Raw genomic sequence first — 5,986 nt, 5'->3', positions numbered from 1 at the left:
ATTATTTAATTATATTTTAAATGAATATTTGAATGTGATTTTAAAATAAATAAAATATCTATAAAATTAATTTCTATTATTATTTAATAATTTTTTAACAAAAAATCTGTATTCTACCAAATAATATTATTAGGGTCTGAATTGTCTCTTTTCTTTCACAAGAATCAATTAATCCCAAAAAAAATAGAGAGAAATCAAATTGGATTTTTACTCAAAAATAGCTATTGTCCAAACTATTAATCGGTTATAAGAATGGGTTAATACCATAAAAAAGCGTATAAAAAATGTGTATAAAAAAAGTGGTAAGAAATCGCCTCGCCTTTGTAATTGAATGAAATTCTGTGTAGTGGTAGCTAGGAACGAATAAACGCATTGGATCAAGTGAATGAGTGGCAATAATGAAATCGTTTCAAAATTGTGACTTGGTGTTTGACGAGGACGACGTGTGATTATTCCATGGGGTAGCATGTTGGGTGAGCGTGGACAAATCACGTGACAGTTTTATATATTTATGGAGCTGTGTGAGAGTAACCCCATCGTTCAATTCCTTGCGGCCAAGGGTGACTCATGGTTTGTGGGGGCAACATTGTCAATTTGTCATAAAATATTATTATTATTATTATTATGACCAACTTGACCAAAATATAACGGAAAATACTAGATAAACAATGACTATCTTAAATAATATGAATAACTATCAATTAAATAAAAATATACTATATTTTAATTTAATGTTACTAATTAAATTTAAAATTAATTTACTCTTTTAACTTTATTAATTTATATTATTCACACATTATTTAAAAATATTGTTGGTTAGTGATTACCTGTACTTTTCCAATCCGATATGAAAATTTTCAGTTTTTGTAATGACATCTCATCATATTTTGGAATTGACGTTTGATACATCCTCAGTGGCTTTCCTTCTTTTCTTGCAATCTATGCGGAAGTCCCTTTGGGCTCAGGTGGTTCCTGATTTGAGACCAGAAAACGACACACGTTGAAGGTTCCTTTATGTTAAGGTGGCCTTTTTTGTTTTGTTTTTATTTTAGTTAATCCATGCCACGAGCAAGAGTCACCAAAATAAGCAATCATGGCTAGTACTTCAATGATTTCAATTGGGTACTATTTTCTTTCAACTTTAGTCTTTAGATGAGAGTGTAAAGGACGACCCTGAATAACTCTCGATACTGTGTGTCGACATGAATTCCATAAATTGCAGAGTTGTTGACAACTATGCCCATGCATGAATCAGTAACCTCTTGCTTGATACTTGCCAAGCTTCCAATGCCATGATTGAGAGAGAAAACCATCCACAACCACAAACGTTACTTAATTTATAACATGTTATTATATTTCTTATTACATCTGTCCTTGAGTTACAAAAGGCAAATAGAATGTCGTACGAGGAAGCTAAGTAAGATTCACGTGGAAATTGGGCTTTGTTTGGTTACTCGCGAACCAGGAATGAATAGGTTAAGGGGGGAGGAACCTCCGAGTTGCATCCTTCGAGCTTGGCGAACTTTCAACGAGCGTCCAACGCCAAAGACAATGGGAGTACATGCAAAGAAACTCCAACATTTAAATTAGAAGAGCTCTAAGGAGTGAAAATGTATAGGTGAAATATTTAAAAGTATTACTAGTATTTTACCTGTAATACTATTTCCTACGGGAATATAAATCTTTTAAAATTATGTCGGTTTTTGTATTATAGATTATGACACGAAAAATTTATAATATTAAACTATTTTTATAAAATAGTCGTAAAGACAAAAGTCTCCGTCAACTAAAAAAATCAGAGTTTTAAACAAAATTAAATAATAAGTTTTTTAGTTATTATTTTCAAATGAAAGAGTTTATACCCTTTACTTAATTTTAACTTTCGTTATCTAAAATTTAAAAGAATTTGATATATATATTTTTATATTTGATTAAGTATTCAATTTCTTTGGGAGTTAGTTAATTTTGAAAGCTAAGAAAATTTTTTATTTTAATTATAATGAAAAATATCTGGTGATACATTTTGATTTGTCAAATTACTAATGTAAAATATGAAATATAAATTATTTATAGAATGGAAGGATAAAGAGAAATAGAAAAAAAAGAGAGAGGTAGATAAGAAAATATAAGAAGGATGTTTACTAATTTTAGAGAAAAATATTTTCTCTAAATTTTAATAAGAGAGTGTCATGTGACACATTTTAATTATTAAATTAGTTAGTAATATATAAATATAATATATAATATAGTTATATTTCAATTTTAGTATTTCAATTTTAATTTTAATTTAATTTAAATACAAATAGAGAATGTTATATTGTATATTTTGATTGTCAAATTTGTAATTAGTCATTGATAATGATATATAAGAGAGATAGAGTGAGTAAAGGAATGAGAGAGATAGAGAAAGGAAGAGAGAAAAGATGATAGTTCTTTAATTTTGGAGGGAAAGATTTAATTTCAATTGTAATGAAAGAGTGACATGTGGCACATTTTGGCCTTAAAATTAGTAATATATAATAGATTTGTGAGAAGCTAAGAGCCCCTTTTTTATAAGGTACTATGGGCCCGTTTGGATAGGTTCATAAGTGACTTTTTTTTTACTTTTAACTTATAAAAAGGTGTAGTATTAATGTCGGGTACAATTTTTAAAATAAAATTGCAACTTTTTAAAAAGCTATTTTGGTGCTTAAAGAAAAGTTAAAAAAATGACTTCTCTCCTAATAAAAAGTTTTTTTTTATCACTTTTCTCTTAAAATAAGTACTTTTAGAACTAAAAAATCAAACACAAAATAACTTATTTATAAATTACTTTTAATATAAGCATTTATTGTTTAACCTATTTCTTCAAAAGTAACTTAATTAAGTTGGTGGCTGTTTGGAAAAGGTGGCCAAGCAGTATCAACGAATCCAAATTTGACATTTGACATGTGGTAGGTTTGAAGTTACAAAAATTATAGTTTGACCAAGATTAAAGATGATAATGCGGAGCCATGTATTAAGAAAGAGGGAAATGGTCCCCCTAATTTTAATTTTTTACATGTAAATTAAATTATATGTAATTTCAGTTTAATCTCTCTTAAAATTTTATTTTAGTCTTATTTTATTGTGTAAATATTTTTGACCCCTTTAATATTTCATCTAGCTACGCCCCTGGATAAATCTATTAATGAGGCATGGTTATAGTTTTGAATCAGAGAAAGAAAGAGAAGGAGAACCCATGGTCCACCTTGTTATGTAGAGCTTCTTAGGAGGGAGAGATGTCTTCGCGGCAGCCCCGCCACCTTCTTCATGGCAATGCTGGAAATGGTGTTCCGCTTTTTCGACGTCCGTCAACATTCTTGGATCGCCAATCAGTATCTCTAAATTACTTTCCATCGACACAGTCAGCGTTGATCAGTTGCAACTGATACTTTTTCGATGTTTTTTTTTCTGCATATTGGTTTTTTGATGGCGTCCTACAGATCTAGCTTTACTGTAATAAATTTCTTTGTTATCACTGCTCCTGCTGTGTCTACTAGGAATCACCGATCATCATCATCATCTCTGAATCACTTCCCACCAAGGCAATCATCGTTGGTCCCTTGCAAGCGATGATTCTTTCCTTTAGCTCTATTGCAGGATTTTTTTTTTCGTTGCTCAACTGCAACAAATAACTGATTTTTAGCTTTGCTTTTTTAATATTGTCATTGTAATAAGAGAAAGTTATTGTACTTTGCCAAGTCTAAATCACACATTAGCATTTTTATTTAGGACTTCATTTGGAATCTTTATTATTACACGTTACTAAATCATTAGCTAGTCAACTTTTGACCTTTCTTAGTCACCAAATCTTTAACAACGAGAGAACTACTCTTTTTATAATGCATGTTATTTATAGTTCTAATTGATCTCATTTATGAGGAAATTTGTATGAGGTATATATATATATTCTTTTTTTGGTCAAGATTTGTGGAAGTATATTTGAATTTATATATTTGTTAGGAATGCTTCCTAGAAGGAGGGAAGAAAATTTTTTTTTTGGTACTTAAACAGGGTGAAAACATCTAAAGAGAATTATATAACACTAATCATACGGGGTAAGAAGACCCCTCGACAACCATTATCAATGATACGTTTTAAATCTATATGAGGATGATGATTTAAAAAATGAAAACACAAACTTTTTTTTAGTGTTGTTTTTAGCAAGTTAGTTTGCACACTTGTTTCTTTCTCTATACACATGCCTAAACACGCTCTGCCAACTCTTTTTGCGTAAAATTCCTATAGTCCTAAGGGTAGAGTTGGAATGAATTTCAAATCTTTTCTCATCAGAGAGTACTTGGAACAGTGAGAGAGAGAGTCAGTTTTCACTATAAACTTTCTTGCTCCCAATTCCCAAGCTATGCGCATATCATGGAAGACATCCCAAATTTCTGCTTGGAAGGCCGAACAGTAGCCCAAATTTTTCGCGAAGCTTACAATCCATCGTCCCGTTTCGTTTCTCATGAATCCACCACTCGCCGCTCTCCCAGGGTTTCCTTTCGAAGCACCATCGACATTGGTTTTCACCCATTTCGATGGAGGGGGATTCCACGCGATTTGCTTCTCAATCCTTCTTTCCCGCAGCTAAAAGAGGTTCTGTTTGTTAAATGCTTTTTCAACTTCATGAACCAAAGGTTAGATGCTGTTTTAACATCCCAGTTTTTTCGAATTGTTGGATTAAAAACTTCCTTGTTTTACCATTTCCACAACCACCAGCACACCACCATAAACTAATACTTCCATTTTCTTTGGTTGTCATGACCTAGCTCAGTTGTTAAATTCCAACGGAGCCAAGCCTCAAAGGAAGCTCTAAAGAAGGTCAGTGGATGTTTTGAGTTAATCAATTGGGTCCATACTTGCGAAGCATGAGGACAGTCTTTGAGAACGTGTATCTGGGTCTCAGGCACTCCGCAAAACCTGTGGCAATTTGGATTAGCTCCCAAGATTTTCCCTCCTCTCTGATGTCATCAGTATATGTGAGATATATTTTCAAAATATGTGAAAAACTATTTTAAAGAGTTACATCTCTTCATAGAGTTGTGACTTATTTTAAAATTGTTCTTTCTTCTTATTAGAATTTGATATCATTTCCCCACGTATCTTCCAAGGCAGGTTTCTTACTTATGTCTACTCTTTCGGACAATTTTATCCCTCAATTCCTTCTCTGTGCTCTTTGAGAAAGTGATATAGGTTTTCTTCTTCATTATATAATATTACTCTTTTATAAAGATATAATATATTTGGTATTATTTTTTATAATAATTATTTTTATAATTATTGGCAAATTTTGATAATTTGAACAAAAATTTTAAATGTTTGATATCCTAAATTTTTTCCAAATGATAAAATATGACTTAACTAGCAAGTGTGAAAAATAAGTAATTATATAATAGTTATACATCAAGATATTTAAATCAAACAAGAAAAAAAAATTCTTTTAGTGAATCTTCAACAACTCAAAAGTTAACACAATGGAAAGTTATGGATCAAAGTGAAAAACAAAAATGAGAGTTGCGATAATGCTATAGTGGTAATTAATTCCAGTCGGGGTGAATAGAAGAAGAAAAGAAAGAATACTACAAGAAAGATGCTGAGTACCGTCGGATTTAGCGTCAGACGTTAGCAGCGAGTTTACCGTCGAATTTACCGTCAGATTTGGCTATAAACTTATAACCATCAAATATTATCGTCGGAATTATTGTTTCAACGGTAAGGTCGACGGTAATATGTGGGGGGAAAAAGGAAATTATGGCACTCCCTACTACCGTCAAATTTACCGGTGGGTAAATCCCACGACAACCTTGTTTAGTGAAACGCTGCATTTTAAGCACACAAAAAACATTACCGTTTTGAATTTTTTTGGCAGTAAACCCTTGATAGCGTGAACCTTCCTCTCCCCCAGTTCGAATATTCTCCTCTCTCTCTCTCTCTACATATCCACCCTCTCTCTCATCACTGCCTC

This window comes from Arachis ipaensis, chromosome B03, assembly GCF_000816755.2.
Source record: "Arachis ipaensis cultivar K30076 chromosome B03, Araip1.1, whole genome shotgun sequence".
NCBI classification, from domain to species: domain Eukaryota; kingdom Viridiplantae; phylum Streptophyta; class Magnoliopsida; order Fabales; family Fabaceae; genus Arachis; species Arachis ipaensis.
The sequence above is the reverse complement of the archived record's forward strand: the minus strand, read 5'-3'. Positions refer to the sequence as shown.